Consider the following 26,303-nt stretch of genomic DNA (forward strand, 5'->3'; position numbering starts at 1 on the left):
AGCGTGGCGATCCCCGCGAGGGGACGCGGATACCTTCACAGTTATACGCGTCCCCTCGCGGGCTTCACAGGTGTCCGTGGCGACGCGGACACCTGTGAAGCCCGCAAAGAGACGCGTTTACCTGTGAAGGTATCCACGTGCGCTCGCCACGCTTCGGGCTCGGTGGCTCGCCACACTATTCTATTCTCAACTCCACGCCGACGTGGATAGTGGGGGTATGAAAAGGTCGTAGGACGCGTACCGCCGCCGCTCGCCGCGCTTCGGGTTCACGTTGATCGTGGGGTGGCGTTAACTAATTTTGGGGGGCCATTTCACTGTTATGGGGTGTTTTTGCGGCTTGCTGGACCATTTAACATTGTTCCCTGTTGATTTGGGTAAATTGAGGCATTTAACATTGTTCCCTATGGGAAATCGGGGCCATCGCGTCGGGACTATTTAATGCTTATTTAGCCGCATGCGACGCGACCGACCCAATTTTTTAACTTTTCAATGCATTTGAATGGGAAATCGGGTCCATCGCGTCGGGGGCCATCGCATACCACTATTAAGGGCACAAGATCAATGCGATTGTGGCCGTGCCAAAGTTAATACCAAATACTACACTTAACAACCAATCACAGGACATGAATATTTTTCATGTGCCATTGGTAAAATGGCTTCGTACCAACGAGCAGCGCCCTTCAGCACTGCGGAGCTGCTGGCCCTGGTCTCCGTTATGGAGCGGAGGCTGGGACGTGCAGGGCCCTATATATCCAATAGGGACAAGCGCCGGGCCTACGTTGCAGCCCGGCGCAGAATATTTGCCCGCACAAATGTGCGGCGGACCATCGCCCATTTGGAGAGGCGATGGTCCGACCTGCGTCGGCGGCAGCCGGAATTACTGCAGGGTTTGAGGTGGCGTCTTGAACGCTGTAAGGATTGACGCAAAACACACATAATTAACAGTGAATGTTTTCATTTTCACATTATTAAATAATTATATTACATGAGGTCAATTGGGTGTTGATGATTTAGAAATGGCATATACTATATGTGTGATACTTCCTCTATCACATGCATTAATGTGGATATGATATGTACTTGTAATAGTAATTAGAATGTCAAATGACACTCAACCATTTTGTTTGTTTAACCCACAGCGCGGGAGAGAGCCAGACAGGCCTGTGACGAGGACCGTGAGGAGGCCCAGGAGGAGGCCCCGGAGGTGGCCCAGGATGTGTAGGTAGAGGTGGAGGTGGAGGAGGCGGGACAGGTGGAGATGGAGGAGGAGGAGGAGGAGGATGAGGGCCGCCATGAGGCTGAAAACTTCACCTCCACTCCCCCTAGACACACCCCTCCCCCTAGCCACTCACCAACCTCCTCATTCTACCTTCCTCCCCCCCCCCCCCCCCCCCGTGTACCAAGAGCAGGAGAAGCTATCCCTACCCATCCCAAACTTCCCACCACCTCCCAACGTGGAGGATGCTGATATTGTGGAGCTGGCAGGCAGTGGTAAGTAGACGTAACGCCTCATTACTGACTTATTTAGGTACAGTTTGATATGTCGCACAGCTGATTACATTTTGCTATAATATAGTAAAGACTAGTCCAAACAAATGGATAACAACAGACACACTTTGGGGTTATAGGGCCATGCTGCAAACGTGGAATCTGGAGGCTCATGTAGGTGATGAGTGTTTATTTATGGAGGGTCTTTCTATACAAGCACAAATAAAACATCAATGGAGTATGGCCAGGCGTGATTTATAATGGAGTCACAAGTGGGCAGTTCCCCTGGGCTCCCCTCTAGCCAGTGGGCCCGTGTTGTTGCCATGTATATTTGAAAGCTATTATGTAGGATGGATTTACCTTAGAAATTGTTTGGTGCATGGAAGAGGATTAGTGCTGCACTTTCACCTATCTGGCAATGTCACAATGATTCATGAAGTAAGGGGTAGAGGGACTAGCCTAGCCTTTTAATGTGGTATGTATGTATGTATCTATCTATCTATCTATCTATCTATCTATCTATCTATCATGCAGTTTAGCTATTAAGCAGTGACATGCAGGTTTATACGGATGGCAAAATGTGACAAGTTCTAGTGGATGTAGCTTTCTAGTACATTGGTGAGTGTTAAGGCAGGACAAGTGTGAGTGAGGCTCAAGTGTTGTTGTGATTTTGATACATACATTTGCAATTTTATCAGTCACATATTCTGTAGTGTAAGCCAGTGTGTGTGTGTGTGTGTGTGTGTGTGTGTGTGTGTGGCACCATCATAGTTCTTTTTTTCATTACAAACACTATTGCCTATGTAATTGTTTGTATGTATGATTTATCATGCTGTAGGTACTTAGGATTGACTGTACAATGTCTACCTGAATAGCATAATTAATGTTGAACCCCCTTTAACATGTGACCAGAGGGAAGAAGGCGAGGGTGTGAGAGGGGCCCTCCTAAGGCTGCGCCAGCACCTGCTGATCCTGGCTGCGGATGTGCAGGACCTTTGCGACCTGCTACTTTAATTTTTTTCATTTTTTTATATTTAAATACATTTTTTGTGGAAAGTTAGAAGTGGTCTGTATGTTATTGTATTATTTTACAGTATAAGTATAAATAGTGATGTTTATTTATGTAAGGTGCAAAAGGTATATACAGTATATAGATGGGTTTATTGCATACAAGTGCTTGAAAGTGAAGGGTAATGTAAAGATGTACATAGTGTGTGTATGTGTATGTTTGAATGTGAAGAATAATTTATGACGTAATATGCATACATAACACATGGGCGTAAAGTGGCAAGAAAGAATGTTTTGAACTTAGCATGATGTAAGGGTTAATCTAAAGTGGTAGTAAAGTGTTTAATTATCAATTTGAGAATTAATAGATGACCATTAAAAACAATCCCTTTTTAATGAGGTAGCCTAATTGCATAAGTGTGTCATGTGTGTGATGTATGAGTTCCGATGATAGTGGTGAGTTTTGCGGAAATACACCGCATCGGTGCGTACGGGCACGTTCCCGTCCGTTCTGACGCGGTAAGACCGTGCAGACGCTGTAAGACCGTGCAGAATATGTGTGTGTACACCGCACGGTTTGGATGTCGTCCGTAAACACGCCCTCTTCTTAAAGTGTGAGTCCGTCCGAATGCGGAGGACTGGTGGGCGTTTCTTCTTACGATGTCCGCACAGCGTGGCGTGCGGACCGCTCCGAAAGAATTCGGCAATTTACGCACCAACCAGAATAACCTCCTATATGTGATGCATTTTTTCTTCTCCATTCACTTTCTGCAATTAAGCTTTTTTTGCCAACATTTGCCAGGGACTGCCCTTGCACAAATGATTAACGAGTAAAGTACAGGTATCCCTTATCCAAAATGCTTGGAGCCAGAAGAATTTTGGATAATGGATTATTCCATATTTTAGAATATTTTTATATTTCAATGATGTATCTTGCATTTATGTTGTACAAACACATGAAATACACACAAATATATTTTATTTGTGCATAAAACAAGGTTTCAAAACATGAAACAAAGTTTATGTACTATCTCAGACACTGAATTTGAATGCCAATCAATCATTTTCTTGCACATATTTAGTGGCAGTTAAATGTCATGTCCTCAGTAGTTTTAGCAAGACGAGACGGTACCGGGACACTTGCACTTTTTTGTTTTCTGAAGACCCAAACTACTTTAGGAAAGAAGAGGACCAGATCTTCGCTGGAGGAGACTTGTAAGTATAATTTGCGTCCACAGGTCCCCTATAGATTTCTTCGGACACCGTACCCGCACCAGGACGCCGACACCGGACCAGGACCTGTACCTGTACCAAGGGCTACCTATGGGCTCAAGATACTGTAGGTAAGTATTAGTATGTATGGGCTATCTATGTATTAAAGTTTTATTTTTCTTATGTGTCAGTGTGATTTTATTTAACTATTGGTTTTGCTGTGGAACTAAAAGTCCCAGCAAGCCCATTAATGGGCCGTATGCTGGGACTTGTGGTTCTCTATGTCCCAGCATGCAGTCCCCGGCTGTGACATTACCCTGCTGGCTGGTTGGGCCTGGGGCTGGTTCTTAAAATACGGGGGACCCCTAGTCAATTTTGTCCCCCGTATTTTGGGAGCCTAGGGCTGGTTTTAAAAATTCAGCGAAGCCCCTATTTGGCCGGTTTCCTGATTTTTGATTACCAGCCCCAGCTCTTTCAGCCTGTTGCTGGCTAAGGCCGTGGGGGGGGGACCCCACGTCGTTTTTTTATTTATTTATTTTTAACACTGAAGCTGCACGGATCTGACTGATCCATGCAGGCTAAAGCCAAATACGACAGGAAAATGATGTGTATTTTCTTGGCGTATTTGGCCGGCAATTAGCGTCCGTTTTACGCTAATACGCGTATTGAAAATATGGCCGGTTAGTAAATTAAGAATCACCATTCTTTTGAATGGTGATTCGTATTTGCCGATGGTGTATACATTCCTATTTGTAAATACAAATACGAATGTGCCATAAATATGAATATTTGTATTTTTGGCATAGTAAATGCCAAAAATACGATTACGCCCCCAAAAAATCGTATTTTACTATGGAAATACAATTTTTTTTTTACGAATTCATCTTAGTGAATTTCCCCCGCAGTGTCTGGGAGATAAGGTCTCTACACACTGGGGGGATTTTGCCCAGCATGTATGGACAGTAGGGTTGCCACCTCACTCTTCATGGATTCCTGGAGATCCACCCCCCCCCCCCCCCCCCACATCATAATAATGCGTGCGCCCGCTCCCGTGGAAGTGGGTGTGGCCTAGTAAAAAAGCGGGTGTGGTCTATGAATACAGACATGTATTAAAGTGCCTATTCTTACATTATATATATATATATATATATATATATATATATATATATATATATATATATATATATATATATATATATATATATATATATATATATACACACATACACACACACACACATACACACACAGTGGTCGAAGTGGAAATTTAGAAGTGGGGGTATGCAAAAGTTATGGATGTAATTATGCGCTTGCGCTGGGGGAAAGGGGGCGTTGCCACATTAAAAGGGGGCGTTGCCACATTAAAAGGGGGCATGGTCACATTGTCAGATACACATGCCCCTACAGTGCGAGATACATGTACCCTCAGCATTGCCAGATACACATTGCCCCCACAGTGCCAGATACACATTGCCCCCCAGTGCCAAATACATATTGACCCCCAGTGCCAGTGAAACTTCCCCCTCCCCTCCCCTCCCCTCCCCTTCCCGTCCGTCACCTCACCTCACCTCTTAATATATTTAGAATCTCAGCGGTGGCTGTCTTTCAGTCCCGCTGGCCAGAGATGGATGTTGCAGATAGATCGCTGCCAGGCTGCGGTGGGCGCCGGGCGGAAGTACTGTACGGACAGCTGTACAGTACTTCTGCCAGGCGGCGATCTATCTGCAGCATCTGGCCAGTGGGACTGAAAGTCAGCCACCGCTGAGTCTCTATGCATTCCCTCGACCGGCCTCATCCCACGACGCTGCATAAAGTAAAGGCAATGTGCAGACACTAGTCTGCACACTCCTATTACTTAAAAAAAACCTCACAGTGGAGAAGTGGCAGTATACCATACCGTTGTATACCGGCCCACTTCGACCACTGTGTGTGTATATGTATATATATATATATATATATATATATATATATATATATATATATATATATATATATATATATATATATATATATATATATATATATATATATATATATATATATATATATATATATATATATATATATATAGGAAAACAGACAGGCTGCGCTAGTCCTTAGAGATGTTTTCAAATCACAATAGTAGTACGGTGCAGTTTCTCCAATAAACCGAACCCACGGATAGAGTTTTGTATGCAAAAGAATAAGAGATAGCGCACAATGAGCAGTATATTCAGGTAAAATTTATAAAGAAATAGCAGCTCACTTACATATATGTAAGTGAGCTGCTATTTCTTTATAAATTTTACCTGAATATACTGCTCATTGTGCGCTATCCCTTATTCTTTTGTATATATATATATATATATATATATATATATACAGTGGTCGAAGTGGGGCGGTATACGGGGGTATGGCATACCCCCACTTTAATCTGAAGATAAAAAAAAGTTTTTTTTTCCCCCTCAGGATGCTCTCTGATCACTCAGCAGCACATATTGTGCTTTTGTAATACCCCTGTACAACGGGGCAGTCTGGCAGGGGACGTTGATGGACAGGGGGGTGTCCGAAGGTGCGCACTATATTCACTCTTTACTTTTCCATACCCCCACTTCAAAATTTTCATACCCCCACTTCAAAATTTCCACTTCGACCACTGTATATATATATATATATATATATATATATACATACATATACACACACATATACAGTATATATACGCACACACACACACACATTAATTATACACCCTCGTTTGGTCAATACAATTTTTCGGTATAAGTTTACCTAATGGTACATTGGTGGCCAGGGCCAGGGCAGCTGGCAGCAGCGGCAGGAGGACTGTCTGAACAGACTCCAGAGAGTGGTCACAGGACTGACGGATGGAGCGGAGCAGAGGCCACAGTCGGCTGCAAGCGGCAGCCACTGGCGGTGGGTGGGTGGTGCGTCTTACAGACAGCCCACTCCGCAGGACCGCGGAAGCAAGCACTAAAGGGGGATGTGGCAGTGGAGGGATGGAGGTGAGCCTGGATTCCGGGAGAGTGGAAAAGTCTCTGGTAGGGTTGCCACCCAAAACAGGAGAATCCTGGAAATCCGTGAGAGGTGGCAACCCTAATGGACAGCAATGATGTGAAAATCTCTGGCCTGAAAATTCACTCACTACATACACACTGAACAATTCTCCCCCTGGCCAGAGATTTTTACAGTGGGTGGATGACTATCCATAGCAGGACGCAGGGACGTGCAGTCAGGGGAGGCAGGGGAGGCAGTGCCTCCCCTGTCATTAATGATTAAAATAATAATAAAATACAAAGAAAATACTTATGACACATAGTATGTGTCATAAGTATATGCTTTGTATTATTAGAATAATTTTTACTCTATTTGTTTTTTTTATTCATTCGTTTAGGAGGCACCAAGAGCGGTGCCTCCCACTGTCCATATTACAGTTATGGACTGTCAGTTAGACTGTCAGGGGCGGGCAGTGGGCAGGGCTTAGAACAGGGCTGTTAAAGCTCATTTAAAAAAAGGTGTATAGGCGGCACCTATAGCGGTGCCTCGGTGACAGGGATGTGCTTTTCTGCCTATATGACAGCACACCCCTGTCACTGAGACAGATGTGATTGGGCACAGTCGCGCTGCCTCAGTGACAGGGGCGTGCTTTCATTTAGGCAGATGGGACCCAGCAGCTGGGGGGGCCCAGGCCAGAGGCAACCCCCTGCACCCTCTTCAAGTTCTTAAAAAAATCTATATTTTTTTAACTGTACCACGTTGTCAGCGGCTGTGAGCAGGGATCTAGAGACCCGGCGCTATTGTGAGACCTGGCTGCATTGCGCGAGACTTAGTGGAGGGGCAACACAGCGCATATGTAAGTGAGACACTGCAACGGTGCGTGAGACCCGGCGGAGGTGCGGGAGACACCCAGCAGCAGTGCTTGAGACCCAGCGGAGGAACAACGTGGAGGGGGTGTGGATAACCATAAAACCCGGCGGAGGTGCGGGAGACACCCAGCAGCAGTACTTAAGACCTGGCAGAGGTGGGGGAGACACCCGGTAGAAGTGCTTGAGATCAGGCGGTGCTTGAGGTGTCGACTATCAACGCGCTGGCAGTGGGTCTTATCATCGGTGAGCACGGTAACTGGGGCTAATGAAAAGTCATTGCTTTCACTGAAAGAGGAGAGAGGTACTGTATACAGTTTCACAACCTGCACTCCACATTCTCCCTGTCTCCCCCTTCTCTATCTCTCTCCTCCTCCCTCAGCCCTCCTCTCTCTGTCACTAATATATGTCTCTCCATCAGTCCTCTGTCTCTCTCCCTCAGTCCCCCTCTCTCATTTATTTCTCTCCCTCTCCTCTCAACCCCCTCTCTTCCCCCCACTCTCTCACCCCATCTCTTCCCAGCACTATCTCACCCCCATCTCTATCCCTCCCCCTTTCCCATTCTCTCCCTTCCCGTCTCACTCTTCATGTCTCTCTTCCCTTTCTGTGTCACCCATCTCTCTCCCCCTACCCCTGTCTCTCTTCTCTTTTTCACTGTCCCATACATCTCTCACCCCTCTATCTCCTGTCTTTATCTCTCCCTCTGCTCTCTCTCTCTCTCTCCCTGTCCCCTCTTTCTCTCAATTTTCTCTGACTCCCCTCCATCTCTCTGTCTCACCCCTATTAATCTCTCTCACTGCCCTAGTCTTTTTCATCTCTATATCCCTGCCCCTGACCTCTATCCCCACGCTTCCCCTCTTCTCTTTCTTCCCTCTCCCCATTCTCTCTCGTTACATCACCCATTACCTTTTTTTCCATGAATCCTTCTCTTGCTCTCCTGACCATCCCTCTTTTGCTCTCTTTCTCAACTCTTTCTCTCTTTTCCCGACGCTGCCTTTGTTTGCATACTCCTTCACTCTTTCTTTTGCCCTCCTAAGTGGCAGTGTAATGGCAATGGCGGAGGTGGGAGGGGGGCCCCTAGTAAGATTTTGCTATGGGGCCCACAAAGTTCTAGTTACGCCCCTGGCCTATAGTATAGTACTGTTATACAGCGGAGCCCTGGCTCGTGTGTGGGGGGGAGCTGGGCTGGCTTGCGGGGCTCCTCTGCATTCCTCGCCCGCTGACTTGTAATGCGGGCGGGGTGGGAGGAGCGGCGGTGCCATGCTGGGCTGCCGGGCTCCTCTGCATTCCTCGCCCGCTGACTTGTAATGCGGGCAGGGTGGGGGGAGCGGCGGTGCCATGCTGGGCTGCCGGGCTCCTCTGCATTCCTCGCCCGCTGACTTGTAATGCGGGCGGGCGGGGGGAGCGGCGGTGCCATGCTGGGCTGCCGGGCTCCTCTGCATTCCTCGCCCGCTGACTTGTAATGCGGGCGGGGGGGCTGCCGGGCTCCTCCGCATTGCTCGTCAGCTGACTTCTAATGCGGGGGGGGGCCTTTTCCATGCTGGGCTGGCTATCAGGCTGTGCTCCCCTTTAGTGTCTGGGGTCCCTCTTCCGCCTCCTGCCGGCACTCTGTCTCCGGGTGCCTGTCCCAGTAAGGCTCCTGTCACTGCTGCCAGTCTGTCGTTCTACTTGGGTAAGCAGTGCCTTTTCTAACCTAATGTGTGTTTAGCACTTGTGGAGGGTGGGGGCTGTGTTTTTTTAAATGTCACATGTGTTTGTGTTATGGGACAGACTTGTGTGTATTTGTATTAAGGGACAGAAGTGTATAACTGTGTATTTGTGTAAAGTGACAGAGGTGTGTACTGTGTGTTTGTGTCAAATAAGTGTGTTTTTAAATGAACACAGTGTTTGCCTCACCAACTATGAACCTCACCGCACGTCACTGGCAGGACGTTATGGAAAGCCATCCACCTCGTCACTCATCTGTTGGTAATACCAGCAGATCAGCAGTGGTGGCCCGGCCATGATGCCCCTGTAAACTGTGCGACTTTTGAGCTGAAAGCAGCTCAAGTGACAAAACTGAGCTGCTTTCAGCTTAAAATTGCGCAGTGTGTATAGGCCTATAGACAGCAGCACAGTAATGGAGAGATTGTGTCTGGGTAACACAGGCAACACTTCAAGGTAGTGTGTTGGTAACAAGCTTCAGCTCGGTACAGGTGAAGTGCAGTACAGGAGAGTTAGATACTCAGGGCCAGATGCATTAAGCTTCAAAAGTGATAAAATGGAGAGTAATAAACATCCAACCAATCAGCTCCTGCCTGATATTTTTCAAACACAGTCTGTGACATGGCAGGTAGGAGCTGATTGACTGGTTGTTTATCACTCTCCATTTTATCATTATTGAAGCTTAGTGCATCTGGCCCATAGTCTGGTTGATAAACTGCAGATCAGTACAGATGGGATACGGTCGTATTGTCGACAGCGCTTAGGTCGACAGTCATTAGGTCGACAGGTGGGAAGGTCGACAGGGTTCTAGGTAGACAGGTGTCTAGGTTGACATGGGACAAGGTCGACCTATACGTTAGGTCAACATCGGTTTTTTCACAGTTTTTTGAGCCGACAGGCGGTATTTCATGCCCTACCATCCACCAGGGTATGGTGGGAGAATAAAATAGTGTGCCGAGCGCAGCGAAGCACTGTGCCCGAAGCATCGCGAGGGGCAGCGGTTGACTTCCAACTGTGTCAACGTTGACTGTGTCGACATCCGGGTAAAAAAAACAGTGAAAAACCCATGTCGACCTAATGACCTGTTGACCTAAAACCCATGTCGACTTAACGCATATGTCGACCTAAACCCATGCCGACCTTGTCTCATGTCGCCCTAGACACCTGTTGACCTTCACCCATGTCAACCTAGAACCCTGTCGACCTAGAAACCTGGGGGGGGGGGGGGGGGGGGGGGGGGGCAGTACAGGATCAGAGCAGCCACTATAAAAGATCCCAGAGGAGGAATGTAGGGGCTTTCTGAAATAGATAACTCAGCAGGTGTGTGGAAAGAGTGGGGTGTGTGACATCACAGGGATATGTTTTATGGGGCAAAACCCCCAAAGACATTAACATTATATTGAAGTCTCTCGTAGTTTAAAGTCGTTTCAAGATGTTTCGGTTCAGCCTGACAACACATGAATGAACACTGGGAGACAATTACTGCACAGGTGGGCATTGCAAACACTGAGTGGGGAACATTGGCTGGATCACACAAAGCAACACATTACTGGTGTGTACAAGGGACTAGTCAATTCTATGTAAAATTGTCTGCACACAATTAAACATACTATAATACAGTGGTATAAAAGCAGTCACCGACACAATGAGGGCCAGACAACAAAACAGTCATAACAAATTGTATTTATAGCATAAACATTTCAACATTACCCTACACAGCCTACAGTGCATTGACAATATTACACACTGTAGAAAAAACCATATACATACAGCACGTACATATTTATTTGCATGTGTGTGTGTGTTTACGAAAGTGTGTGTGATAATTATATATATATATATATATATATATATATATATATATATATATATATATATATATATATATATATATATATATATATATTACATACTTACACAGTACAATAACACCCTAACACGAGATCAGTCATCTGGTGATCTTACCGTTTCGCACCACGTAGGGTCCCTGTTATGAGCACCTGCTGCTCCCCGGTTGCATCCGTCCCTAGGTAGTCCTACTTATCCCAGGTTCTGCAGCCCAGCATGCACCGTAGCCCCTGCTGTCACGGTAAATGCAGGAATACCCAGTGATCCTGTTACGATGTTGCGTGCTCCTCGTGCTGTGCAGTGAAGGATCTCACCAATTAGTGGATGTGTCACAGTCTGTGGGGTCCACGACTAGCCACAAATTGCATCTTTTAGTGCCCGTGGCTACATGGAGCCGACTATGCAATAGTCAAGCAGGTGATGCTTCAAAAAAGCAATTCTGTATTCTAGGCAATATAATAAGTAAGCACAGATGTGGTATCGGCTGATAAAATCCAATCCCCCAGGATGTTCTTTCTTGTTCATGGATATTTATCTGGTAAATGATTTATGTATTATGGCCTCCGTTTCTTTCAGTCAAACGGAGCCTTTTCCAGATGCAGGAGAGAGAGCTGGCTGACATCATACGGTGACAGAAAGGGAAACCCCCCCTCCTGTTCCCCCTCCTCTTCTGCTTCCCCATTACACCTCCCTTCCATTCGCATTAATGCAAGTCCAGATACCAGGGACGTACAAAAAGGAATGACAGTCTGGGCTTCTGAAAAGGAATGGCAATTGACTATAGTAGGAGAAGATTGAATTTTTATGTATAGTTCATAAATTGTTACACCTATGCACTATATTTTCAGCACACATCTTGCTAAAACAATTACACATGTTACATGCAGAATGACAGCCATGTAATTTGCCATCCTTAAGCAAAAAATTGCATTAAAACAGCTTCATCATGCAATAAGTCCCTGATTATACTATGATCCACAAAGCGCACACACTCATCCTTTTCCATGTACACCCAGCTATAGCCCTACTCTTATTATAAACATATCACATAAAAAGGAATGACGGCAGATTCTTATGGAATGACAGCCATTTAATTTGCCATCCCTAGGCAAAAACAGCATTAAAACTAGAGATGTGCGGCGGCCACTTTTTCGGGTTTTGGTTTTGGTTTTGGATCTGGATCTCCCTTCGTGTTTTGGATCTGGATTGGTTTTGGCAAAACCACCCTTGTGGGTTTTGGTTTTGGATCTGGATTTTTATGAAAAAATGCTAAAAATGGCTAAAATAACAGAATTTGGTCCTGTTTTTGCCCCTAAGGTATTATTAACCTCAATAACATTAGTTTCCACTCATTTCTAGTCAATTTTGATCACTTCACAGCTTACAAAATTGTTTTCATTTACTGTAGTTGGGCCAAAAGGGTATACCGAGGTAGCTGGATGACTAAGCTAAGCGACAGCAGTCGGCATCACATACATGTGGACCTTACACTTCCAACCTGGCAGAGCGGCACTGCAGGGGCAGACAGGGTGGCAGTTTAATAAACTATCCCAAAAAAAGAGAAATGCTCCAAACAGCAAATACAAAGAGGTATCGGCCTTGTCATGACTGGTGGTAGCAGTTTATAGGCCTGAGCCCTGTAGTGTGATTTAACTAACTAGGTGCTGCAGTGCTCACACGCAGGGGCTGCAGTGTCCACTGTCCAGGGGCTGTCCTGTGGCCCGTGCACTGTTGTGATTTATTTAGCCCTAAGCCCTGTGTTGTGATTTATTTAGCCCTGAACCCTGTGTTTTTTTGTGATTTAACTAACTAACTCAGTGCTGCAGTGCTCACACTCAGGGGCTGCAGTGCTGCTGAGTAGTACACTGTGTACAGGGGCTGCAGTAAAACAAGGGGCTGTGTCCAGTGTGACGGCCTATATCTTAATCATTGTCCAGTGTCACGAGTCACTCACGACATATATCCTGTGTCCTGTGTGACGACATATCCTGTGTCCAGTGTGACGACATATATCCTGTGTCCAGTGTGACGACATATATCCAGTGTCCAGTGTGACGACAATATATCCTGTGTCCAGTGTCACAAGTCACAACATATATCCTGTGTCCAGTGTGACATGTAATGTGTGCCGGCATATATCCATTGTCCAGCTTGACATATATCCATTGTCCAGTGTGACGACATATATCCAGTGTTCACTGTGACGACATATATCCAGTGTCCAGTTTGATGACATATATCCTGTGTCCAGTGTGACGACAATATATCCTGTGTCCAGTGTCACAAGTCACAACATATATCCTGTGTCCAGTGTGACATGTAATGTGTGCCGGCATATATCCTGTGTCCAGCGTGACATATATCCATTGTCCAGTGTGACGACATATATCCAGTGTCCAGTGTGACGACATATATCCAGTGTCCAGTGTGACGACATATATCCTGTGTCCAGTGTGACGACACATATCCAGTGGCCAGTGTGACGACAATATATCCTGTGTCCAGTGTCACAAGTCACAACATATATCCTGTGTCCAGTGTGACATGTAATGTGTGGCGGCATATATCCTGTGTCCAGCGTGACATATATCCATTGTCCAGTGTGACGACATATATCCAGTGTCCAGTGTGATGACATATATCCTGTGTCCACTGTGACGACATGTGTCCAGTGTGACGACATATATCCTGTGTCCAGTGTGACGACATATATCCTGTGTCCAGTGTGACGACATATATCCTGTGTCCAGTGGGACGACATATATCCTGTGTCCAGTGTGACGACATATATCCAGTGTAACGGGCTGTGTCCAGGGGCAGTGTCCAGTGACCAGGGGCAGTGTCCAGTGTCACAGGCTGTGTCCAGTGTAAAAAATAAGAAAAATAAATAAAAGTATTAAAAAATAAATAAATTTTTGGAGGATGATGGAGGAGGAAATAGTGGGAGATCAGCAACCTGATAGAACTTCTGCAGCTGCTAACACCAGTCAGATTCATGATGGCAAGGCCAATGGTCAAAGGCCTAGAGGCCATGTAAAAGCAAAGCAGAAATCTCATTTTACAATGGTCCATTAAAAAAAAGTCATGTGCGGAGAAAAATAAAATTGGCAATGTGCCGTTCACCACACGCAGTGGGAAGGAAAGGCTACGGCCTTGGCCTTTGTTTCTGACTGATGGTACAGCTTCTCAGAAGAATGATGGTAGCCCTTCTGCTACTACAAAAAAAAGAATGAACATTTTTAAGACAACGGCGAGTTCTCAAATGTCACAAATCCCAGAGGAGAGTCTAAGTGTGTCCAGTGTGAGCCGGACCTTTCAAATACTGTTTGTGAAGAGGAGGTTCATTCCACCATTTGCATGCCCTCTGCACAGGGGCGGATTGGGCCACCGGGATACCAGGAAAAATCCCGGTGGGCCGGACCCATTCCACCCTCTGTCAGGTCGGCGAGAAGTGAATACGGACGCCTGCAGCCTGGCTAGAATACACTGCTGAGGGTGCTGAGAGGTCGTAGCGTCTCACAGCAGGACATGACGCTGTGGGTAGCCGAGCTGCAGTGTGTATTGACAGTGACAGGAAGTCACATTGGGAGCAGCAGCAGCACAGCCAGGGCCCTGCTTCACACACTGAAGTTAGCCCCGCCCACCTCAACAACATTGTGCATCAGGCCTGCCCTGCACCTCCTGCTCCTCTCTTCTCACTGCGATGAGCTCAGCTGTTTGAAGCCTGATTCTTCTCCTGCTCCTCTCTTCTCTCTGCGATGAGCTGCTGGAAGCATATGCTTCTTGTCCAGCACACTGTCAAATCCCTGCTACTCTCAGGAAGAGCAACACAATCAAGTGAGTTGTGTGTATAATGGGCTGTGGGGGCTGATGTACCTTGTACTAGGGAAGTGGGGCTGTGTTTATAATGGGGACTGGGGGCTCTGTATAATGGGGAGTGGGGGTGTGTGTATAATGGGGAGTGGGTGTGTGTTGTGTGTGTATATATAATGGGGAGTGGGGGCTGTGTGTATAATGGGTAGTGGGGGTGTGTTATGTATATAATGGGGAGTGGGGGCTGTGTATATAATGGGTAGTGGGGGTGTGTTATGTATATAATAGGGAGTGGGGGCTGTGTATATAATAAAGAATGGGGGCTGTGTGCATAATGGGTAGGGGGGGTGTGTTGTGTTTATAATGGGGAGTTGGGGTGTGTTGTGTGTATAATGGGGAGTGGGGGCTGTGTGCATAATGGGGAGTGGGGGTGTGTTGTGTGTGTATATAATGGGGAGTGGGGGCTGTGTGTATAATGGGTAGTGGGGGTGTGTTGTGTTTATAATGGGGAGTGTTGTGTATATAATAGGGAGTGGGGGACAGAGGCGGGCTGGGCCGGGGGGGGCAGGGTGCCATTTGCCCCCCGGGCCGCTCTACAGGTACTTTTGCGGGCCGCAGTGGCTTTAGGGGGGCACCCGGGCACGTATTACTTGGTGCAAGATGAAAGACCCGCGGGAGATAAAAGACCCGTTGGTGCTGCTGCCTGAAGAAGCAGGTGCAGCCGCTGCTCAGTCCCCGGCATTGCCGCTGTCCTGCAGACCCTAGCGCAGCTTCTACGCTGGAGACCCCGGGACCGCCGCTACCCTGCAGACGCCGGCGCTGCCTCTACCCTGCAGTCGCAAGCGAAGCCTCTGCCCTGCAGACCCCGGGACCACCGCTGCCCTTCAGACTCCGGAGCAGCCTTTACCCTGGAGACCCCGGCACAACGTCTACTCTGGAGAACCTAGGACTGCCCCTGCCCTGGAGCCTGCCTCTGCCGAGTGACTGGTGAGTCAGATGAACACAGGCCACTTTTTCTGGGGGAAAAGTCATCCCTTTTAAATGCCTGTTCTCTATCCCTCTCCCCTGAATAGCCTCCCCTCCCACTCTCTCACCCTGCCTCTTACTCCCCCTGTCTCACCCCTCTCCCCTTTTCACTCCACCCCAATTCTCACCCCCCCACCCCCTCATTTCTTTCATATTTTTCTTTCCCGTCTCTATTCTCTCGCCCATCCCTTTTAAATTTTCTCTCGCCCCGTCTTTCATCCATCCCCCCACACTCTCTCTCTGTCTCTCCCTCACACCCTCTTTCACTCCCTGTCTCTCCACTACACCCTCTCTCTCTGTCCCTGCCTCACCCTCTCTCGCTCCTTGTCTCTTCCTCACACCCTCTCTCGCTCCTTGTCTCTTTCTTGCACCCTCTCTCGCTCCCTGTCTCTTTCTTGCACCCTCTCTCGCTCCCTGTCTCTTTCTTGCACCCTATGAATACCTCTTCTGGGGGAGAGCAGAGATACAGTGATGCCCCAGTGAAGCCCCTGTCTCTCTCTATCTCTCTCCCCCCGCTCTCCTTCTCTGTCTCTCTCCCCCTCCACACTCCCTTCACTATAGTCTCTTCCTATCTCCACTTCTTCTCCTTCTCTCCTTTCACCTTCTCGCTATGCGCTCCTTCTCTCTCCCTCTCCATCTGAATCTTGTCGCTAGTATGCAAGGGGATTTGTTCCCAAACACATCCCCTCGCATGTGCCCGAACCGAGGAGAAATCATTTGATGGTCGCTGACCATCAAATGAGTTCTGCAGCCTTTGGTCTGTAAAGTCAGTCAATACTTATCATATGGCCGCAGATTGGCAAATTCAGGGCGAGCGCTGATGCCATGTGACGTCTTACCCAGGGGAATGCCCTGCATTTTTATGGGGATGCCCAAAAAACGCTGTGAGTTCCCCTGCTCCCACCCCCTTCAATCCCACTATGGAGAGAACAGCCTGGCGAGTGTGATACTTGCCAAAGCCATTAGCTCCCAGAGTGTGCACCTGCGCATATGTAGACCCTGACCATCTGGGAAAGGGACGAATTTTGGATCCAAAAGAACAGTTCTGAATCAACCGCTCTTTCCACAGCCCCCAGCCTCCTTATGGGCCAGGGCTCTGGATTTGCCCCCAGGCTAAAAATTGTCAGCCAGCCCCTGGTGGGGGCTGTGTGCATAATGGGGAGTGGGGGTGTGTTGTGTATATATAATGGGGAGTGGGGGCTGTGTTTATAATGGGTAGTGGGGTGTGTTGTGTTTATAATGTGGAGTTGGGGTGTGTTGTTTGTATAATGGGGTGGTTGCTATGTATAATTTACTACTGTGATGGGTGTACTGGCTTTAATATGGGTGAGATGTGTGTTATGTGTAGGGGCACGGTGCTGTAACTATGAAGGGTGCAGGGGAAGATGTTTGGGAGTCCCAATGGCCAGCAGGCACTCCCCTGCATCCTTTTGAAGTTTCAAATTAAAAATAAAAATGTAAATGTAGTGACACAGGCAGTGACACTGCAGTCTTGTTATCCCCTATACAAGGTGATGCTGCAGTCCTGTTATCCCCCCTGTACAAGGTGATGCTGCAGTCCTGTTATCCCCCCTGTACAAGGTGATGCTGCAGTCCTGTTATCCCCCTGTACAAGGTGATGCTGCAGTCCTGTTATCCCCTGTACAAGGTGATGCTGCAGTCCTGTTATCCCCCTGTACAAGGTGATGCTGCAGCCCCATTCCACTGCAGTAACATGCTCATGCTGCCGTCGCCTGTTATCCTATTCTTCCCACATAGGCATTTGCAAGTGGAAGACCCTGAGCTGCCAGCGCCGATGAGCAGAAGACCCAGCGGCCAGTGGTTCAGGTACACAGCGCTGCCTATACAGAAGGGGAAGGGCACAGTGCAACCTGTCTCAAGCCTTTCATACACTCTCACTCCCCATCCCTGGTTATTAGTGTGTGCAGGTTGTTCCTGGTCCCTCCAATACAGCAGCTGTCGTTGTTCCTCCCTGGCCCACTCTGAGTCTATGTCTTTACCCCCTGAGAGCAACTCACTCTGGGGTAGATTTATTATAGCGGCACTAAAGGCTACTAAGATCTTGGCTGCCGAAGCAGGGGAGCACTAACTCCCCCCTCCGGCGATGCCTCCTCCAGCTGACACTGACGCGCTGTCTGCTTCTCCCCGGCCGGCTGAAGCGGGCATGCGCGGGATCTCGCTACTCACACGAAATCCCCAGAGCAGCTCAGAGCCAGCAGCAGGGACAGCGCTGTCCCTGTGTAGGCATAGGGCATCGCTGCCTGCAGCTGTCGAAGTCGATAGCTGCAGGCGGCGGAACAGTCAGCGATGCTGACTGTTCATAAATTAGGCAGGAGGCAGGCGCGCACTATGAAATATCGTAGCTGCCCCACAGCGCCGCACGCTAGACACCCGCTCAGCAGGTGCCATAGAGCAGGGGATAGCGCATATTCCCCTGATCAACTATTAATAAATAATAAATCTACCCCTCTGTCTCTCTACCTCCCTCTTTGTTTCTATCTCATACTCTCCCCCTCTCACACCCACTCTCTCCCTCTTACACACCCTCTTTCACACACACTCCCCTCTCTCTCCTCCTCCCTCACTCTTTCACACACTCTCTCCATAACACTCCCCCCCTCTCACTCTCTTTCTCCCCCCCCCTCTCTCTTCCCCCCTCACACTCTCTCTTTCCCACTCTCTCTCTCTTTCTCACTCGCGCACGTAGTAAACGGCTCTGGGGCTACTGCGCATGTGCGCATATCAATAAGGCGCATGCAAATGAGCTCTGTGACGCGCTCACGCTGGCCACGTGAGCGCACAGTCTAGCAGCTACCAGCCCGCCCCCTGCTCAGATTTTACCTCAGCGCTGAAGATGGAGGACACTGTGTCTGTCTCTGCTACAGACACTCTCCCTGTGTCCCCTTCAGCCAGCGCTAGGAGCCTCAAACACAGAAAGAGGCTGCCTAGTGACACTTCCTCATCTGAGGACATTATTTTTAAGAGAAGAAAGCTGTTTAACCCTGTCAGGTCTGTAGACACCAGGGACAGCTCTGAGGCAGACAGTACACCTCAGGATAGCGATTCCCCCTCCAGCTCAGCATCGCTACAGGGGAGGAAAAGCACAAGTAAGAGGAGACATGTGAGCAAAAGCTCCAAGAGAGACGCCTGTTCAGGACTAATCGTCTCATTCCCAGGTATTGCCCGAAGTAGGAATACCTCAGCGGTACGCAATAAACCGCAGTCTCCTGCCCACGGGCATACTCCCCGAGCCTCAGAAAAGTATAAGAGGTCTCAGGGCTTACGTAAGGGGGCAAGTAAGCATCGCCCCTTAAGTCCAACTGACTTACAAGATGTACGCAGCCAGGCCTCAGTAGACTGGGAGTCTGAGGAGGTGACTAGAACCTCTGCGTCCTCTAAGAGAGGCGAATATAGTGACCTGCAGATGGCCAGGGTGGCACTAGCAGGAGTCTCACCCCCAAACAAAATGTATTCCTCCCACTGGGCCTTACAGGAAAAGTCCGAAGTCCATAACTTTGCACAGTTAGCCTTCAGGACATCCCTCGTTAAAGAGGATGAGATGGTTCTGCGTAACCATACAGGGATCCCAGATATCCCCGCCCTGTTCGCCCCTGATATTGACCCAGCACTATCTTCGCTTATTGGTGATAAGACCCAGAGCGACTCAATTGATAAGCTGCTCAGGAAAATCCAATTAAAGGTTTCCGACGCTGCGGGCCCCCTGCTGTTCGTACTGAACAAGGCGGAGAAAGAGGGCACCGCGAGCAGCTCCTTAGATTCCCTAGTGGCATCAAAGGCAGCACTCCTGGAAGGCAATAAGCAGAGCCACCCTTATGGTTGGGCAGACCTTTGAGTTCATATCCAACACCCGCAGGTCCCGTTGGCTGTCCAGAGCAGGGCTAGCCCAAACCAGCGGAGGTCCCTAACCTTACTGACTCCGATTTATTCGGCCCTGACTTCATAGATGAAGTCAAGATCCGGTATAAGGCACGCAAGTCGTTTGCGGATCTAAAAAGCCACCAGTCTTCCAAACGGCCCTTTCGTCAGGAGGGTCGTTCTGCCACGGCCAGCAGTGCGACCCGTGACTACCGAGACTATAGAGGCTCCACCCGAGGCCACAGAGGAGGCTACTCCAGGTCCTGGAATTCCAGAAGTGCAGCTTCTTCAACCTCCTTCCCCAGGAGAGACAGAGGAAACGGTGAGTGTACCAGAACCACAGCCGCACCTTGGCCTCTCACAGGCCATACACCAGTGGAGAGAAATTACAACAGACAAGTGGTTGTTAAAAATTATAAAACAAGGTTTATCCCTTCCGCTGCTGAGATTTCCTCGCCAGAGAATCCCATGCACAGCAAACGCCAGTCCTCTCTTAGACAAGGTTTTAGTCACAGCCTTGTCTCAGGGAAGGATAGAATTGGCGGACACGTCCAAAACAGGTTGGACAAGTCACCTTTTTCCCGTAAGGAAACAGGACGGCTCCTACAGACCGGTTCTGAACGTCAAATCTCTGAACCAGTACATAAGACATCGTACGTTCAGAATGGAGGGTCTAACAGAGGTACCCTTCATTTTGACACAGAACGACTATTGCATAAAAATAGACCTCAAGGAGGCCTTTCACACTGTGCACGTACATCCCAATCACAGAAGGTTCCTGAGGTTCCTCTGGAACGGCTCCCTTTACCAATGGACCGTCATGGTTTTTGGTTTGTCCAATGCCCCTTACACTTTCACACGACTTATGAAGGCGGTGATAACACACCTTCGCCAGAAACAAGTCCGATGCATAATTTATTTGGACGACCTCCTAGTCGTACATTCAGAGCAGGAGACACTACTCTCCCAGAGAGACACAATAATATCACTCCTGCTCGGCCTAGGCTTCTCAATAAATTATCCCAAGTCAGTTTTAACACCTTGCCAATCAATCACATTCCTGGGATTCGTAATAGATTCCCGTTCTTTCTCTATCGCAGTGCCGGCAGAGAAATGGACAGACATCCAAGCCTTTGTCTCCCACATTATAAAACGTCAGCTCAGCCTGAGAGACCTCGCAAAGATCATAGGCAAAATGAGAGCTCTAGACCCCGGGTTCCTTCATGCACCCCTTATTTGCAGACACGCTCAGAACCGTCTAGGATTCCTTATCAGGATAGGCCTCACCTGGTCACACAGGATCAGGCTCACACCGATAGTTCGCGAAGAGATACAGAGGTGGACAGTGCTACCCATTCCTCCCCCCAGACCCCTGCAGGATCCTACACCGGTTATCATCATAACCTCAGACGCGTCACTCACGGGGTGGGGAGCCTTTACTCGCGACAAGGCCGTGAGGGGCAGGTGGTCCAGGCAGGACTCACAGGCCCATATCAACCTCCTGGAACTAAGAGCAGCCAGACTAGCCTTAGCGGCCCTAGTTCCCCCGCATGCTCATCATATTCCCATTCAAGTCCGTCTGGACAACAAGACCGCAGTATCTTATATAAACAAGATGGGCGGCACAAGGTCCTTGCCTCTCTGCCAGGAGGCAATAGACATCTGGGAGTGGGCGGTTCAGAGATCCATCCAGTTATCCGCAATATATGTTCCCGGAGAGCTAAACGAGTTGGCAGACTCTCTCTCCAGAACCCGTCTCACACTAGACAGAGCAACTCTAAGGCCAGAGATCTTTCGCAAGATCGTGACAGCCTTTGGGCAGCCAGGAATAGACCTCTTTGCGACACCATACAACAATCAGGTTCCGACTTTTGTGTCCAGGATATGGTCCCAGGCGGCATTCCAGACAGATGCCATGTCATTCCCCTGGACGGACCTAGTCCTCCCATATGCCTTCCCTCCGCCAGCCTTGCTGTTGAGGGTACTACACAAGATCAAGTCGGACAGGGTACCCCAGATTATACTGGTATACCCGATTTGGCCATCCAGAATTTGGTTCCCCCTAATCAGCCAACTACGGAAGGGCCCCAAGATCCCCTTAGAGATCTCGGGAGAATGTTTTCAGGGTACCCAGGACTTACTACAGAAACTGCCACAATGCATGTGGATGGCGACATTGCTAGGTTGTTAGCACACTCAGATCTCTCAGCATCATCAACCGCGCTAATCAATGCTTCACTGAGACCCAGAACCAAAGCTAGATATAGCGCCATAATTAAAGAGTTTATTTCCTGGCAAAACACCAGACCCAATGCTCGTCCCTCAGCACCAGTGAATTCAGCAATTGATTTCCTATCCCATAAATATGATACAGGCTCAGCCTCAGCCACCATACGTTCGTATGGTTCCGCGCTCACCCTTCTAATCCCAGGGTTTTCAGAGAATAGGTTATACTTACGCTTACTCAAAGGTATCTTCCTATCTAGACCATCACGACCACGTTACTCAACCACCTGGGACATTGAACCCTTTCTCAATCACTTGGCCACCATCCCTTCTACATCCGAAGCCCTTAGCCTATCGAGGAAACTGGCTTCCCTGATGGCTTTAGCTTTCGCGGCAAGAGGTGCCGAATTGTCGTTAATAGACATTTCCGACCCATGGATGACCGCAACCCCAGCGGGTTTCCACATTATACTCAAAGGGCACACAAAGACAAGCTCTATCCTCAGGCCCTTAGTAGAGTTCGACCTAGTTAGAGATCAGTCTGACCCCGCCCTATGCCTGGTAGATTGTTTGTCGGCATATTTAGCCCTGACAGCACCGATAAGAGGTGAACTTTCCCAACTGTTCATTACGTGTCGTAAACCCTTTCGCCCAGCCAGACCGGGAACAATCCGGGGTTGGATTGTGTCGGTCATGCGGGACGCGGGTATAGACACTTCACAATTCAAAGGGCACTCCCTCCGCGGAGCAGCAGTTACCTCTGCGGCAGCCAAGGGTTTGCCATTACAGTGTATTATGCAGGCGGCTAGATGGTCCTCCACGCGTACCTTTGTAAGGCACTATTGGAGACCATCTGATCACCAAAAGGTGGAGTTCCTTAGAGCAACCACCAGGTATGTGGTAGTCTACCCACCAGCTGTTGCTAGGTGGCAAGCCTCCCGACGAACAAACAGTAGTTTGCAGGAATCTATGACCTGCAAACTTTCTTTGTTCTAGGGAATAGGATTGCCACCTAGCAACAGCGACCCACCCTACCCGCCCGATGCCTTGCTAGGTCTGGTGGTTTCTCCTGCTGCAATGCTAACTGTTTCCTTTCTCCTTTGGTTACAGGCGCTCCAAAGAATCAGAGCAAACAGCAGGCGCAGCCAGCTAAGCAACAGAAATGATCCCAAGAAATCCGTTTTGCTTCATCGAAGCACCGCTTGAAGTTTCCATTACTGATCGTCGTACCTTATAGTATTCCCGTTGGTTGTCCAGTTACCCTATGGGCTAGATAATTCATCGCGCTCTTGTTGTCGAGCAGCAGTTATTAAACACGTTTATTCAGCATCATTCAGTCTCTTGTCTCTGGTTGGGTACAAGTACTACGTGGTGTTATATTCTATTTCATGTTCTAAGGATTGCCATCCGTAAGCTTCTGTAAAATCTGAGCAGGGGGCGGGCTGGTAGCTGCTAGACTCTGTGCGCTCACGTGGCCAGCGTGAGCGCGTCACAGAGCTCATTTGCTTGCGCCTTATTGATATGCGCGCATGCGCAGTAGCCCCAGAGCCGTTTACTACATGCGCGCGCGCGCGCGCGCCTACAGACTCCGGCGGCATCAGCCCGCTCCCCCGGCTGTGGAGAAGGTGAGTGAAATTTCTTTTCACTTCTCCTTCTCCAGCGATCGTCGGGAGGCTTGCACTACAACCCACCAGCTGTTGCTAGGTGGCAATCCTATTCCCTAGAACAAAGAAAGTTTGCAGGTCATAGATTCCTGCAAACTACTGTTTCTCCAGCCATTGGAGAACACCCCCCATAGTAGAGATAAGTACGCCCATAGGTGGATTAAGACATACCCCCCTAGGCGGAGCATGACACACCTCTAAGTGCCTCATTCTACTAGCAGATAAAATCTCCCTGAAACTAGTTTTCAAAAGTAGGCAAGAATGCCCCACACAAGTGGTGAGTTAACTGTTTGAAGCCCATGGCTTCTGTAGCAATTGCTCATGTATACCTTCAGTGTATGCTTTATTTTATAAAGTATGCAAATGTATGTACAGTAGCTATCTGCCCTGCAATTTCTCTATTTAATTATCCATCCTGATTCTAAATATTCCCATTTTTTAGAGTTGCTGTACTCTTGTTTTAGTTTAAATCAATCCACTGAACCAGCAAAAATATAGTGTAAAGCCCCAAACACACTTGCCGATCCCTGCTGACACCATTATTGGGAGCGACAATATGCAGGACGAGGGAAGGGATTGTTAACAATGCATAGGAGCACGCATTGTTAATGATAATCAGTGTCTACACTAGGCGATATAGTAAAACATATCACTCAGAAGGGCCCTTTTTTAGTGATGTCTTTTACTATATAGCCTAGTGTGTATGGGGCTTAACCTATTCCCATATTTATATTGTTGATGTAAATTTATTTGCAAAAAAAATAAGGAAATGAGTATTATGCATGGGGTTATGCACCATGGGACAAATGTTTTAAGTCCCGTACATACAACACTGTTTTTGTGTGTGAAATTGTTTAAAATACTGTGTAGTTTATGCTCATTATCGTTAATTATTCATTCTCCAGTTAACAATTCTGCTTACTCTACAAACCCCGCCCCCATCGACAGACTCCACCCCCATTAGGGCTGCTTCCTGAAATTTCCCGGGCTGGTTTTCCATCCCAATCCGCCCCTGGGTACTAAGGGCACTGGCAAAATTTATATATAAATATACGGTGTGTGGTATATGTATAATGGGCATCACATTGTGCAGCATATGTATAATGGGGCATTACGGTGTGTGGCATATGTATAATGGCATCTTGGTGTGCGGCATATGTATAATGGCATCATGGTGTGTGGCATATGTATAATGGGCATCATGGTGTGTGGCATATGTATAATGGGCATCACGGTGTGGCATATGTATAATGGGCATCACGGTGTGCGGCATATGTATAATGGGCATCACGGTGTGCGGCATATGTATAATGGGCATCACGGTGTGCGGCATATGTATAATGGGCATCACGGTGTGCGGCATATGTATAATGGGCATCACGGTGTGCGGCATATGTATAATGGGAATCACGGTGTGCGGCATATGTATAATGGGCATCACGGTGTGTGGCATATGTATAATGGGCATCACGGTGTGGCATATGTATAATGGGCATCACGGTGTGCGGCATATGTATAATGGGAATCACGGTGTGCGGCATATGTATAATGGGCATCACGGTGTGTGGCATATGTATAATGGGCATCACGGTGTGGCATATGTATAATGGGCATCACGGTGTGTGGCATATGTATAATGGGCATCACGGTGTGTGGCATATGTATAATGGGCATCACTGTCTCCCCTCCTTGCATCCTCCACCACTTTGTGACTCCCCTCCCTGCATCCCCTGCCATTCTGCATTCCCCCTCCTACCCTGCATCCTGTGCCACCATGCCCCCTCACACTCTGCGTCCTGTGCCACCCTGCGTAAGTCCTCACTCCCTTCGTTCTCAGCCACTCTGCATCTCCCCTCCCAGCATTCTAGCCACTCTGCATCTCCCCTCCCAGCATTCTACGCCACCCTCCATCCCCCCCTCCCTCCCTGCATCCTCTTCCACCCTGCCACTCTACTGTGTTGGGAGACCCCCTGTCACACCCCCCCCCCTGTCTCTATCTCCCCAGCCCCACAGGCTGCAGGATAAACGCTGTACGCATGCGCCTATTCTGCAGCGTGAGGGGCTGGGGACATAGCCAGCAGCCCGTTGAAATAGGCCACACCCCCATATTGATAGGCCACCCCCCCCCCATTAGGGCTGCTTCAAGATATTTCCCGGGCTGGTTTTAATTCCCAATCCGCCCCTGTCTCTCGCGCTGCCCCCTGCACTGGAACAACCTCCCGCCACCCATCAGGCTATCTGATTCCCTTACCTCCTTCAAGCGCTCCCTCAAAACCCACTTTTTTCGACTAGCCTATCCCTCCTCCTAACCTCTTTTGATCCTCCTATCCTGCCTCCGTTCCTACTTATCCTATTGTATTTCGTTCGTCCACCCACCTATTTTTAGTATGTTAACTCTTATGAGTAGGGTCCTCCTTCCTCACGTACTCACCCTACCTCATTATCTCACCTGTGCTCCTGTCCTGTTCTTCCCTTCCTCTACTTCATCTTCAGTCTCCTCGACAATTTCCACACCTACTTCTGAACTGATGCTGATTTTATTACTACCAGCTATACCCCTATTTATACTGTATTTTTC

General features: G+C 48.3%; 1 protein-coding gene across 3 annotated transcripts in view; it reads right to left on the reverse strand.

The window, feature by feature from the left end:
• The window catches only part of GABRA3 (gamma-aminobutyric acid type A receptor subunit alpha3), a 381,172-nt gene extending 369,400 nt beyond the window's left edge, over window positions 1-11,772 (reverse strand). For 2 of the 3 annotated variants that reach the window (XM_083159071.1, XM_083159069.1), the window contains exon 1: window positions 11,238-11,771. The gene's annotated coding sequence lies outside the window, so the exon portion shown is untranslated. Of the gene's footprint in view, window positions 1-11,237 lie in introns of all 3 variants that reach the window. The other variant, XM_083159070.1, reaches the window with a different exon arrangement.
• Between the last annotated feature and the right edge of the window lie 14,531 nt (window positions 11,773-26,303).

This window comes from Crinia signifera, chromosome 9, assembly GCF_055691185.1.
Source record: "Crinia signifera chromosome 9, ASM5569118v1, whole genome shotgun sequence".
NCBI lineage: Eukaryota > Metazoa > Chordata > Amphibia > Anura > Myobatrachidae > Crinia > Crinia signifera.